Raw genomic sequence first — 15,596 nt, forward strand, 5'->3', positions numbered from 1 at the left:
ATCCAACCGTAATCCTATACGATCGAAGCCCATTTCCACAACATAAGCTTTAGTAAATCTTAATTATAACATACAAAATCAAAATAATGGGATAAAGTCAAAATTATGGCTTTATATCATAATTAGAACTTTTTTCTAAGTCATAATTTTGACTAATGACATAATTTAAACTTTTTTGTCATAATTCCCCTTTTCATCTCATAAGAATAAACATTAATTAGTATGTCATAATTTCAACCTTTTGTGAGATAAGTATTTGTATATCATATTTTTTTTGTACTTTACATCTCATAAGAATTAACATTAACATGTAATAATTATGATTTTCAGATGCATGATTTTTTTTTTCAATGTGGCGAAAATGGGATTACTATGGAAGCTTTTTTCCGCCATTGAATAAAACAAAATTAAAAGATAATTCAGACTTTCTATCTTGCAATTCTGACTTTTTTCTCACAATTCTGACTTATTCTAAGAACTGCGGGATATAAATTCGCAATTGTAAGATAAAAAGTCCAATTCTGAGGGGAAAAAAGCTTCTCGCAATTGTGATATAAAGTCACAATTCTGCTTTTTTTTTCCTCCTCAGAATTGAGTGATATAAAGTTGCAAATATGAGGGGAAACTAAGTTAGAATCGCAAGACACAAGCTGGCAAGTGCGAGAAAAAAGGCAGATTTTTTTTAGATAAAAAGTTACAATTAGGCCTACCTTTTTATTTTTTATTTAATGCAAATTGAAAGTACTTTTTTGAGTGATATTTTTCGAGTCGCCAGTAGGTGGCGACAAGTCTTAATGAGTGAGTCATTGAATCCTTTCAAAACTGATTCTATGTTGCTGAGAGAAACGCAAGGGCTCATTCGGTTGTCATCGACGGCGCAAAAGCAGACGGTCAATATTGTGTAGCATATAAAATGTAAGTTGCTCAATTTTAACTTGTTATTTGAACTGTTGTGTGGAAAAAAAAAAAAAAAAGTAGCTACACAGCCCGTGGCCTTTCCTACGGATAGCGCGAACTCGTGTGATATTGCTTAATAATATGCTTCGCCTATCAATGTAGCCTACTTCATTGTTTAAACGGAAGATTTACTAATAGTCTCGAGCAATTTGCATTGTGTGGTTTTGGCGCGTCTCATGGATCCAGCCCATGATATTTTTGGCAGGTTCGGATTACTTGGGAAATAAAACATTAATGTGTTGTAGTAGTTATAACTCTTCCTGTTCCAGTTTTTTTATTTTTTATTAGTGGAAATATTTATCAGGTTCTGTCAGGCTTCAGCTCATAAAACGACGGCTGAGTTTTTATCACTTGTTTGAATGCTTTGTTGAACAACTGCATTAGTCACATGAGTGCCATCGCCCTACTATTGCTCGTGCACGTGAAGTGGATTTTATGATGGCACCGTACAAAATGTAGGCTAGCTACTTTTAAGCGTTATTGGTGTTTGCTTAAAGTTCATCTTAATGTGCTGTTCTAAAAGTCATATTCTAGGAGACTACCGGGGCGAGTTGTCACATGCAGTCAAAATAACTTTATTTCAGTAACTTTGAGATTTTAACTTGAGTTGGGGTCAAGTTTTCACATTTTTATTGGGACAGCTGTCGCAATGGTTTATTATTTTGGTGAACTTTTTTTGTTTTTCATGAATATATTATGTGCTTAATAATTATTTTGCTTTTTAAGTATTTCATTATGATGGAAATATTCCACCACATATAAACAGATTTTGTATACAGAAATGGACATTTTAACAAATAAACCTATCCTGAGTAAAAAGTGACAACTAGCCCCCTCTGCCCTTGCAATCAGGTGTGTTCAACAAATCACAATCTGACTCTAAATTCTTGCTGAGCTGAAGTAACCTAAATTACACTGTATACAGAATGACTCTGTAATGCATCTATTAAAAGCTGTCATAAGTATTTATTTAAAATTACAGAATGACTCAGAGCTTTGGCGGCTGTAACAAAGTACAGTGATACCAGCGTAATGTGTGTGTGTGTGTTTGTGTGTGTGTGTGAGAGAGAGAGAGAGAGAGAGAGAGAGAGAGAGAGAGAGAGAGAGAGAGAGAGAGAGAGCATTTATACCACCCTTGCTTCAAAGAATAGCTTACACAAAGTCTTGATTGAATTACACGCTGCGTTATAGAATGCTGATGCTGATATAATTCTGGCTTTGACACACTGTGTGTGTGTGTGTGTGTGTGTGTGTGTGTGTGTGTGTGTGTGTGTTAGTGTGTGTGAGACAGAGGGTCAAGGCAAAGGAGCTTGTTAATAGTCTGAGGCTTGTGCTGGGACCACTGAACTACCCGTGGCATCCTTCCCTAAGTCCTCTTTGCATGCGTTCAAAGAAAGGGTCTCTCACTTTTCCTAATTTGTTGCTGCTGATTAATTATGTCTAGCACTTGCAAGTCAAGACTGCAATCAGTCATACAGACACCAAAAATAAATAAATCAACAATAGAAAAGTGGCACTGATGACTGTGTGTGTGGCATTTGTCACATGCACACGCTCATACTTCTACACAAATCTTCACGTACTGAAATACTTGTATTAGAATTCTATTGTAATAGTGCACAGCTTCCAGTTTGTATAAAACTGTGCATATACTATTTTGTCTCAGCGTTATCAATTTCCTTCCTATTACATGCAAAGTTGCAGACTGACAACTGTTCACTGAACGATGTGGCTGAATTTGTCCTGTTCATACACATATTGTGCCTTTGCACATGTTGACAGTGATAAAGTAAATATCAACAATGCTGACTTGGGTGACATTCAGTGCCATATTGGCTGCTGGCTGATTTTTGAGTTTTTTATTTCATTAATATCTGTTGATAATGCTTATTTAATTGTACGAGCTCATGTGTAGTGTTCGTACATTTAGATTACGATACATAACACTCACTTAATGTTCATCTTATATTTTATTAAAAAATAATAAAAATAAACACTAGTAATTCAGTAACACTGTTAAATTTAATATTTAGTAAAACTCTAAATGAATATAGCCTACATTTTTCATACTGTACATTATTAACTTTTAGAATGATTGATTGATTTTGATTTGTTGGTGTTTTAGATTTTATCATTTTATTTCACTTACATAATTTTAATGCTGTAGGCATTTATTGGTTATCAGTCAGAATTTTAATATCAGTGCATTCCTAATGCGACTTTAGTAACATCTGAAAGTCTTGTCATAAATCATAAGTCAATTGAGTGCAAGTTTATCATCTTCATTTTTACTTCTTTCTGCTGGGATGTAATTGCTTTGGCTTTTTATCATCCCGTGTGTTCTTCTTAGTTCTTTTTTATTTGGCTCTATGGAAACAAGTTTGTTTTCTTTGCCAGTCTATATAATAGTACAGTAAGTATAGTGCCAGTCTATATAATAGTATAATAAGTATAGTTTTATAGTTCAGTTATTGTTGCTACTTTAAAAGTATAATCTGTGATTACACATAATCACTTAAGGCAGATTTTTCTTTTTTCTTTTTTTTTTTTTTAAAGGGGCTATGTGTAGCTTTTTACTCTTTTACTCTTTACTCTTTAATCTTTAATATAGAGTTTTCAGTTGTACATTTATGACCCAACCATAATGTAATAGAAAGAATGACACCTTAATGTCCACCACGGTTGCCTCTATCAGCCTGTAGGCTCAATTGACCTATGGCTAAGCCACGCCCCCAAACACGATGAGCCAATCACAGTGCGCATAGCTATCCCATACACTCGGACATTCTCTGCTTCCTCGTCCATTGAAATGCATTGCAGTCAGTCAGGTTTCATTCGTTTTTATATGTCTTTTCTTGTTCTTTTAAGTTTAAAATGGTCAAACGGTGTGCATGGAGTACATGCAACTCCGACACTAGGTATCCCGAGAGGCTGGGCGACGGTGTGTATTTTTCACCCTTTCCCAAACCACATCTCAACCGAGATAAGTGTCTGGATTAAGTTATGGTAGACCACAACACCAACTAAACGTGGATAAATTAAACAAGGATGTCTACATCTGTTCTAAGATAAGTCAACAACTTATTTGAACGTTATCTTTTACATCTCTAACGTAACGTTAGCCTAGCATTAGAAAACGTTAACGTTAGCTTCTAGCTGCGTTGTACATCATGTCACTTAGCTTCATTAACGTATCTGTAAATAACCGAGATAAGAAATGTTAGCAATGTTGTGCTGAATGATTCATGTAAATACTGTTGCACTAACGGAGAGGTAACATTACTCTTGGTAAAGATGGTAAAAAGGCTTGTCCTGGAAACGGATGCAACTTAGACCTGTACATATTTAATTTGATCATGAACCATTAATTACATATTAAAGCACAATATTTTAGATAACTATTTACGAAAATATATATCTATATAATCTTTCTGTCTCCAAAAATCATCAATTGTCCCCTGTGAAATGTCTCCTACTGTGACCGCTGCCATAGCGCCTGTCACCGAATGTTGACTGTTTGTCCGAGTGAGTGGAGGGGGCGTGGCTTAGCCACAGGTCAATTGTGTGGGGAGGATTTGGGTTCGAATTGGCGCGAAAATTCACAAAATGTGACGTCATGCGCGTTCTCGTCTACTTGGGCTTACATCCGGCAATCGCTAGCAGTAACGTTAGTGTTTCAAATGGACTCTGCGGACTGAAAGAAGCGACCAGCCTCCAGCACAATCCAGACACCCACGGAAACTCCTCGTAAGTAAAAAAAAAAAAAAAAAAAGCCTTATCTAGTGCGGCCAAAATAGAGAGTGACCGGCGTCGGGCAAAGATAAGACAAGAGTCAACATCGGAGCGGCATTTGATTCTTGGAGGGAGCACCGGTCAGCGCTGGGTATAAAAACAGACCCCGAGCTGGCTTTCTTTTTACTGCAAAGGTAAGACATAGTTACAACTCTCTGGTTGCTGTGGTCGTACTCGTACGAGTGTGCGCACCGAGAATGAGCATGAGACTGGCTGCAGTTTCTTTAACAGCCACTGGTGTCAGTAACGGTTAGAAATTTCAGAACCTATGCAATGCTCCTTTAAGGTACACGTAATCATTTGAGCCATTTTTTTTGGGGGGGGGGGGGGGGGTCATCATTAATCGTTAAAAGGGGGAAAGCTGCATGATTAATCGTTAAAACATTGCGATCTCAATTCAAACACCCACGCGACCTTCTTCCTAAATGACAATGATTTGGCTGTGTCTATTAAACTTTAGACAAGTACGATCACAGCGAACATTCAAATCTATGTCTACGGTAGCAAGCAAAATAGAGTAAACCTTTTGAAAGTATCTTTACAAATATTGTATCAATTACATCGTTACACCAGTAGGTGGCGACAAGGGAACTATGCATTGATTTACATCGTTCACCATTTAAACCAATATTTGTTAATAGACTGCAGCTATTGACATAGTCAGAACCCCTAGTCAATGACATGTTATTTTGGTTCGTTGTCTATTCAGAATCATGGAAGAATTGTAATCTCAAAAAAAAAAATTCTCAGTTTCTTCAGAATTATGCAGCTCTAGTAGTCATGCTATCCAGGTTTTCTTTTGGTACACCAAAGTTTATGATAAAATCCAATATGACTCAAGAAAAAAAAAAAATAGCGAAAGAGAAGCCTTTTGACTAAAGCTGCGGTTACATTTACGGATTCCACTGCTGAATTCCAATCATCCAGTAATTTCACGCAGATTTGCTGTACTGACCAACAGAAAACCTCTTGGTTTAGTAGTGACTTCTGTGTGAGCTATGGATCTACACTATTAAGACTTTTGACAACTTACAGGTTTTCCTGTAAAATTTTGTAGAAATGTCAGTCACACTTTTAATGAGCCACAATTGGCAAAAAATATCCAAATATTTTTAACATAACCTTTTTTCCAAAAAAAATTTTCCAAATTTTTTTTTTTTTTTTTTTTTTTACCCTGTGCCAGATATGCTCAGATCATGGTAACAATCAAATAATGTCAAAATTTGACATCATTTCCTTTTTGGCATCCACAGATTTACTGTAGTACTAACTATGGTATTTTTTGTGGAAATTGCGGCTCCCATGGTAAACCTATGTTTTAAAAATATTTATATTTGAAATATAAAACTATTTACTAAATATATTTGATGCAGTGATATTTCTTTAAAATACAACTTCATTCTTTCTGTCCCATGGAATCTGTGGAAGATTACTTTAACAAGCAACATGCCTTAACTTTGTTCTTGCATTTATATAATGTTTGCATACTTATATTCTTTCTATGTGTAATATTGTTGAAAACGGTCGACGTCGTCAGCTTCATTAGTCAACTCCACTCGAAAGTGAGGTGTAAAACCAGTAACGTGTTGTTTGTGTGTGAACAAATGCATTGGAGGGAAATCACCAAGCTGCTCACATTCCCTCCGGATAACGGAAACTTTAATGAACGGTTATCAAGCGTTCTGCAGAGAGTTACTACTGTAGCACACCTGGAAAAGAGAATAGCTGGGCAGCTGTCAGTTAGCGCTCACTGTTGCTTTAGTGACTAAAGGATGTTACATCAATCCCATAACTTTTACTCTAATGTGAAAAGGAAATATACTAGAGCCTGTAGCTTAATAACCTATAGCGTCCTATTAAATTTGCCAGCTGGCTAATTTGTTGATGGGTCTGACAGGAGTACAGCATTACTAATGATTGTTATTCAGAAAGCAGAGTTCTGTAATCAAAACATGGTTGTTATGAATGACTCAGTCTTGTTGTGACAGACATGCCAAGTATAAGAGTATTGACAAATTTACAGTGCCGCCTACAGCAACAACGCCAATGCTAATCCAGGTGGTTCGCATCGCTGTCAGGTTATCCGGGCCTAAATAGAAATGCCTTGAGGAAAATTGTTGTTTATTCTTTTACTGGACTGTATCAGAGAAAATTCCCCAATGGTGCGCCATCAATATTTTATGATCTTTATTTCAACGACTACTATGAAAAAGCATGGAAGGATTGTCTGTGACCGACTGTAGCGCAATGTGTTGAATATGAGCGGATCACGTTTCTTCGGGCCTAATATAGTCTGCAAATTGGATTTTTATATTCCCCTTTCATCACAGAAAGGCTAATAAGCTAATCACTGATGTCAGCTGCTATCTTTGTGCTAGAAAGTTCAGCGTGGCCAAAAACTAGTGACCAGAAGTCCCGGTTTCACAAGGTGTGTCCTGACAGTTCACTAAAAACTGTAAAGCAGGCTCACTGACTCAATGTCAAGTCCTTGATGTTTTTTTTTCAATTGCAAGATCAATTTCTAAACATTTTCTTAATGTTTTTTTTATTTTTTAGCAAAGCTAAACATTTGTCTGTCATAATGACAGCTTCTCAAATTTGTAAGCTCACTAAGCTGTAGAAATGGCCGCACAAGTACGTGTTAAGTTAAAAGAAGCCGAGCTAATTCTTTGCATGAAAGTGCGCGGGAGGTTTTTTGCTGTCAACATTATATTGTCAACATTTTTAGGTTAAAAGGGTAAAAAGAAAAAAAAGCTCTGGTTTGAGCAGTCTGATCATCCCACGCTAAAGCACAACAGCGGCGGTTCTAGAGGGGGGGGGGGGGCGTGCCCCTGTGACAACAAGCTTGGCCCCCCTAAATGTGGAGTGTGAATTATTGTTGTAATATTGTGAAATAAAAAACAGTTTTTTTGCTATCGTTGTATCCGTATTATTATTTTTTTTATTATTCTATCTTTGTGGATTTGCTTGTTCACGTGACAAATCGCATCACATTCGCGGGAATCGCGGCAGAATAACGTCTGTCTCCTGCACGCGAGAGAGGAGAGAAGAAGAAAGCTGGTAAATGTCAGTTCAGTTGCAAGTTCATTCTTTATGTGCGATGTGTATTGTCTATTATGATATTGTAATCAATGTTTTAACTGTATACGAGGCATGTGAGCTGACATCGCATTTGTCTATCGTCCTTTCACTGCTGTGTGCGGTTCATAGGTAGGCTATGTCCCCAAATTAGTTTGTCTTATATTTACATCATATTATGTTCTTATATTAGAATATCAGATCAGCAAGAGTGCCGTTTGCCCATGCACAATTGCAACTGTGATATTGATGTTATACAACTGTTAAATTAACAATAAGTTAACATTGGGAGTTACGTTTTAGACACAATATTGGCAATATTGTTTGTTTTCCCTTTATTTCGCCGACTAGAATTTCAAAATGAAACCGTAGCAGAGTCTCAATGCAACAGACAGCGAAGATTTATTGACTGAAATCCGCGTTTTGAAGGAATCACTTCCTCCTTTCCCAAATGAATCAGCCGTTTGAACAAATCGGTTGAATGAATGAATCCCTCAACTCGCTTATTAAGACTGTGGCTGCGTTCCAAACCGCATACTCAATGAGTAGGTAGCTACTTAATTTCAATGAGTACTTACTTAACGAGCGCTAAAAGAGTAGGTACTTTATAGCCAAATCTCGTTGAGTATGAATGCGATCCGGACATTATCCGCCATGTTGACGTTATCATGTGACCTATGACACGTTATCACAAGCACAACAACTTAAAAGATGAACGACACGTTTAATTCATCTATCTGTAAATATCTTGATATTGATGAAACTTGCTCATTTTGTGGTATTGTTGAAGAAACAGCTGCCAATGTATTTTGTGAATACATTTAGGGTTGATTTAAGTTGTTATATTTTAAACCCTTCTAATGTGACTCACAGTTCCTTATAACGATTTTTTTAAGAAACCCCAAAATCGTTATCTCTTGAATATGTTGTTAATTTCTTTATTTTATACCCAAAAAGATTCTCCTTCAAGTTTTCCTCTTTTCTTGATGAATTTACCTCTCGTTTCATCCCTCAGACAACAACAACAAAACTATTTTTTAATGTATTATGAAGAACTATTTATATTTAAAGATATTTAGCCTTGTTATTGTTCTTTTTTCCTGTGTATAAATATCATATTATGATGTACACAAACCAATGATCTAAATGTTTTCTGTTTTGTCATTATGATTGTTCATTGTTAGATACAACTAGTATCTTTCCATGATCTTTATGTAATAAGTTTATAAGTTTAAATTATATGAGCGACAGGTGCTCTAACACTTCATAACATCAGTAACAAAGTACACTTAAACAAAATAATATTAAATGCGGACCAATACTTAATTATATTACTTTTTTATGTACTAAAAATGATGTAATTTAATAAAACAAGCAAAATGTAATTTGTTTTGTCATATGAGTTATGCATGAATACACGTGAACATCTCAATTGTCAGTCAAGCAATGAATTAATGCATACATTAAATAATTATATTTTATATACTGACAACAATAAGAAACATGAATAAATGAGTAAAAGAACAAATAAAAGTAACCATCACACAATAAACAAATGCATCATGCACATGAAACAAATCTTTATTCAAACTACAAGCATGTATTTGGGCGCTGAAGCCCACATCTGCCATCTCAACACAGCGGTTCCCATTCTGCGGCTTTATTCTGATGAATTCACCAGAGGTGACCGTGCCTTCGTGCCGGAGCTTGTTTCTGCGCTGCGCTTCACAATCTGAGGCGATAAGGGCAGATGGAGAGATCTTATGACAGTCTCATCCATGGCACCGTTTCCAGGATTCAGCTCTGGGATCCTCATCCTCAGTGCTCACACCATTCTGAATAAAAACATGTTTAGTTACTTTATAGATTTGTTTATTTACCTTAATTACAGCACATTAGTCTAATGGCAACAGTGTTGACAACAGTGAATTAACGTTATCCTATCCTATGATAATGCCACACATACATCACTCAGATGTCTTTTTCATGTTGTGATGTGCTCATCTGCAATATGTCAATACTTACAATATTTTCCTTTCAGATGTAAATAGACATTTTAAATAAGCGTGTTTAAGATGTATATGGTTATGTAAATCCACTTTAGAGACGTTACGTGTGCTTAGAGCTCCCCTGTTAGCTAGCTATACAAAACATGTTTTTACAGCAAAATCACAACTATACTATACTGTCTAACTACTTTACACCTTCAACAGTTAAAACGTCTACTCTATTGTAGTTTAACACATAAGGAACCGTGTTTACTCACATTTGAAAACCCCCGGCGTCGCTGATCTCCGTGATGTTTGATAATGACGTATGCTCTCGCGTGGCCTCCTGGGATAGAAGAGTATCCATCGGTTGAGCACTCAAAAATCGGGCCGGAAGCAGTAAGCCATCCGGGAACTTCTCCCCTACTCTTTTATGAATACTGATGTTTCGAACGTACTGCTTCCTTCACGTACTGTTTTCGCCTACTATATAGTAGGAAAGTAGGCACATTCGAACGCACTTAAGTCCAAATCTCGCGATAATTGGTACGTCACCCAGGTAATTCTCGCCTACTCTTTTGGATTAATACATACTTTTTCGCTCGCCTACTCTTTTCCCATACTAAATAGTAGGGGCATACTAAACTAGCCACCGCGGTTTTAGTTTCATATTTAAAGTACCCTTTAATTAAAACGTTAAAATTAGAAATCATTTCATATTTAAATATTGATTTAAAAAAAAATCTCATAGCTTTATTTATGCAATTGTAAATGGAGTGTAAATATATTAATGCCGCTTCTGTGTCTCCTCTGCACTGCAAAGTTGGATTTTGATTAAATGATTTAATTTGACTGGTAACAGTGGCACTGTATAATTATTGTATAATTAAGTATTATTGTAAGTAAGTATAATTACTGTATAATTTGAATGTTAGTATTTGACATAAAAGGTGATTCATAACACTATATAAGTTTAGAAAGAATGTCCATATATAGGTGAAAATGCCCCTGGAAATCAATTTAAGGTGGCAAATTAAATTAATTAAAAATTAAATTAATTTCGGTCCCTGCTGTTAACTGACCACTGCATAGAATATTAAAACATATGAATATCTTTGTGAGTCAACAACAGGCCTAAACCAGCCATGGCACCAGCACAAAAACACAATCAGTAAAATATCATCTAATTATCAACAAAACATTGAAAATATTGAGATATATTTTTGTCAATATTGCACACCCCTAATGTACGGTATGAATTTTGATTTCTTCAGGTCTTAAAAAGCCTTAAATTTGACTTTAAAAAGTGTGCAGGAACCCTGTAAACGGTTAGTAGTTACCTAGCAAGTCAGTTATTTTCAGTAAATGAATTAATACGCTTCTTGGTCCCCATTGCTTTTGCTCTATTGTTCTCACCAAAATGAAGAGAAAGAAGGACATCATGTCAATTACAGTTACTGTGACTAATACTGAATATGTAATGCAAATGTAAAAATATAATGGAAATGCAAATACATTGTTGAATGATTATAAACATGGTATTTTGCCTGTTAATGCCTGCAGTGCAGTGCAGAAAATGATATGACAACAATAAGGTCTAAATGTTACTGGCCCCTCTAACAGTTCAACTGGCCCCAGCTTGGCCCCCCAGTTGAAATGGTCTAGAACCGCCACTGAAGCACAACAAGAATATTAAAGTACACTTATTTTGTTGTTAACTAACATAAAGCACATGTAAAGAACTTGATTCAATTTTAACTAGCCTAGTTGTTTGATATTACATTTAAAGTTACAGTAACATTTTCTATATACATATCTTAAATTATTGAAAGTGCATTCAGCACACTTTAACCATTTTTCAAAGACAAATATAATTCATTATGAAATTGCATATAAAGATCTACTTAACTCCAACTTAAATGGGTCAAAAGAGGACTCTTAAGTTAACACTGCATGTAAGATACATTTTAACTACATTTTCATTTAATTGTAAATAACATGCAATTAAGTGTCCGAAAACATTACATTATATTACTTCTATAAGAAGTATTTTTTTTTTTTTTTTTTTTAAGAATGATAAAGTTAACTTCTTTTTCACAAGGGCTCATCCAATGAAGTGAATTTGAGCTGTTGAATTTGAGTGTTTGGGGGGGGGAAACAATGACAATTGAGTTTGGTAACACTAACTCCTGTAAATTGACAAGTAAATGTCAAAATCTACTATAACTTTTTATTTTTTTTCCATTTTTAATAAAAAAATCTGCAAAATCACCAAGCAAAAATGCAACTTGATTGGTATCAAAAGAGTGTGATTTAAAGTAGTGGTTAGGTAATATCGCATTCTATGAAATTGAAATCTGTAAATAGCCATCCGTTCGAATGGTTTTACATGTAAAGCCGAAATCTAAAGGGAAAAAAATTGGAAGTAAAATTGGGGAAAATACAAGAGAACACCTGAATGACATTCAGGGCCAGGTTTACTAACAGCTTGGACCAGCGCAAACCCTCTTTTGGCGTTCCCTCTAAAGACACGCAGTTAAAGATTACCAGAAGGTGTGGACACAGTTATTTTTTATAGTGCATTTTTAGGAGTTTTCCTTTCAGACGCAATATTTGGAAGGAGAGTATTTAAATTTTAAATCAATCATGCAAGGAGGTGAGGCTATCCTTTAAAATATTCTTGTTTGGCGTAGTCCCGACGTTTTTTTTTCCCCTTTTTCGTCCGACCGACTTGCCGGTTGTAGACTTGCGTTAAGACCGACCGATTATTTATTTTTTTTACTCTTCAAACAAATAATACAAATTCAATAAAATATTAATTATATTTCAGTAGGTATTGTGAATATAAATTGCTTATGCCTACATACAAACGTATGCTACGTTCTTTCTTTTAAATAAAAACGGTGTCATCGTCATCTATGATTATGTTTACACCATTGGCTTAGGCATGTCACACTATGGCTTGTACGTCCGCTTCGTTTCATTCACTGTTCGAGCTTGGTAATGATTGGCTAAAATGATTGGATAAAATGTTCGCAGTCACCGTTCAAAGTCATACGGGTTCCGGCACCATAATACATCTACAAAATGCATCTCAACACCGCTTCAACTTGGCACAAAGTTCTGGAAAAACTGTGCCCAGATCTTTACCCCTCCCTTCTCCCTTATCTAACGGTGATCTGTCGACTGTTCTGAAGGAAAACACTGAAATGTTGGTGGAGGAAACTCAAACTATTGAGGACGTGCTACAATTTGACCCTAAAATCAAAGTTGTTACTTTTAAATTGAAATCTCAAAGTGAGCCGCCGCCACCGGCCTTTTTTTTTTTTTTTTTACCAAAAATGTGTTTTAGTTGGACAGATCAATACAGTAGCACACAGAAAATAACAATGTCTTTTCTGTTAACCAAATGCTTTTTAATATTTGCTATTACTTCAATGCAAGTGAACAAGCGCGCCGTTATTTGTTGCTTAGTGACGTGTGTGTTCAAGTAAGCCAGAAATGCGCAGATTCTGTGCAATACGCTGTATTTAATATATCATGAGGACTCACAAGTTGCTTTTTGCGCTAAATCCACGCAGATTTGGCTTACACGAAATTCCCGAGCAAAGTGACATAGAAACACGCCAAATTGGCTAGTGATTTTACAGCGTTACCCGCCAAAGTTCATTTTAACCCTTATTTGGCGGGTTGGAGGGTGTTAATTTCAATCCCTGAATGTTACACTCCTGTTTGTCATTGTGCACGAAACTTCACTCCAATAAATCATCAGAAATATTGCCGACTTGTGCACATCCCAAGCGCCCTCTTTACGGTTGTCCTAATGCCTGTTAGTTGTCTGTGGATTTGCCTATATTTGGCGAAAATGGAAACGTCTTTAGACGTGGAAAATCGATTTTACAATCGATTGAATGAACACTTCCGTCTCTAAATTCGATCAGGATTTTTTCACAAAAGTGACAGCCCTAAAAACGTAACCGGTCTCTGATTTGTAGGTTGCATTGACACCTAGCGCTGGATGCTCGGTTTGAAGACCCAGTCAGTGGCGTCACAATATGCAATATTGTTTAAATTCATACCTATGTAATCACCATGACCAAAATTTTACTTTTTTTTTTTTAGACCTACCTACCGACCCTTTTTTTTTCTTCTGTTACTACAAACCAAAATATTTTTAAGGATCGTCTGAATTATAAGGTTTGCGCAATTTAATTGTATTTGCGCCATTGTTTACCGCCAGGAAAAAAGCACGTCTTAAACCAGACGCTAATTTGCGCTGCTCTTGATAGATTGCATTGGTCATTATGGAAATGATCCGGCTGCGTCTGTATTATTTCATTCGCATGTCGTCAGTAAATAACGCACAGCACTTTCCCATCGATGCAGTTACTCCAATTACAGAGGTACTGAAAAATGCAGAAATGTTTTTTGAACGGTATAATTTGAGATGTATGATATTATTTCAGAACGCTCAGAAGGAAAAAAAGCAGGAAAGATGTGAAGGTGCGTCATGATGGTGATCTGCTGAGACCTTCTCTCTTCTCGCCGTGCCGCTAGCTGATGTCGTGTCGAGAGGAGGGTCTTTCGGCCGTGGAGTGTGAACAGCGGCAGAGATGTCTCCGGGGTCAATCCTTTAATATTGATTACAAACTGGAGCGGGGCAGCGGGGCCGACAGGCTGCAGCTGTGAGTTTGAACGGCTTTGAAGTGACCCGCGCCTGTTGGCTGGTCCCAGGCCCTCGCGCATGAGGACAGGCTGCAACTATGTGCCCGCCTGTGGGAAAGAATGTCACGCGACGCCACCGCGACGGAGCCTGCCAGCGACAGGGGACGAGATTTAGGATAGCCACGGTGAGAGTCCTGCCAGCGGCAACTACTGTCCCCTCTCCTCTGCTCACAGAGAGAGAGAAGAGAGGATCTCTGCTCCAGTAGTCCTGTCTGGACACAGTAGCGTGAGCACAGTTTGGTTCACTCTGAAGCCTGACGCTCTCACTGTTTTGTCTACTCAGACTTCAGCCCAAAACATCAGAGCAGATGGAAATTCAGTTAATTCTTTTTAAATTCTTGCCTCATGCAATATGTGTTATTGTATTTATATTATAATATTATATGTTATTCATATAAATGAATATGCAAAGCTTTTGTTTTACTTAAAAAAAAAAAATTCATAATAATAATAAAAAAATAAAAAATAAATATGATTTCAGATGAAGCACAATGTGCTCTTTGGATCAAGAATATCTAACTGTCAAGATAACGTTATATTCAAAAAATTACTTGTTTGAAATAGTGCATAATCTAAAATATTCCATGTACATTTTAAGTCATAAGGTTTTTAATTCTAAGTTGGTCAAATACTGTTTTTATTTCCAGGTTTACTGTAGATTTTGAATCCCAGATTTTCTCAAACGTTTGGACGTGTTATTCATTTCCCACAGTTTTACACATAATTGCTCTTCCAAAACAAAATCATACAAATTAATACCTTTATTATTGTCTGTTACAGATTATATTGTATCCTTATTCAAACAATGCATTTAGACTTAAGAACCACTGGCCGGAAACTGTCCCAATTATCAGTCTATGAAAATAATACATTTGCACTTTTGATACAAGTATAATTCATTTAAACAGCAGGGGGTGATCTTACATCAAAGGAGATATACTTGGCATTCATAGATGCAAGTTGCATCTGTTAATATGCAAAAACAGAAGGGTTATACCAGGGTTAATCTACACTGTGACAACCAAACCTGAAATCTGCTGCATTGTGTTCCATGAG

At 36.2% G+C, this 15,596-nt stretch overlaps 1 long non-coding RNA gene across 2 annotated transcripts; it reads left to right on the forward strand.

The window, feature by feature from the left end:
* Positions 1 to 794: 794 nt before the first annotated feature.
* LOC143733356 (uncharacterized) lies at positions 795 to 14,939 on the forward strand. Of its 2 annotated transcripts, none has more exons than XR_013201326.1 (2): positions 795 to 915; positions 14,282 to 14,939. It is a non-coding gene; the product is annotated as an uncharacterized LOC143733356 (long non-coding RNA). The 2 variants fall into 2 exon arrangements; XR_013201327.1 differs by having other exon boundaries at positions 795 to 890.
* The last annotated feature ends 657 nt before the right edge of the window (positions 14,940 to 15,596 follow it).

This window comes from Siphateles boraxobius, unplaced genomic scaffold (genome assembly GCF_051911475.1).
Source record: "Siphateles boraxobius isolate OS27281-9 unplaced genomic scaffold, OSU_SipBor_1 98, whole genome shotgun sequence".
NCBI lineage: Eukaryota > Metazoa > Chordata > Actinopteri > Cypriniformes > Leuciscidae > Siphateles > Siphateles boraxobius.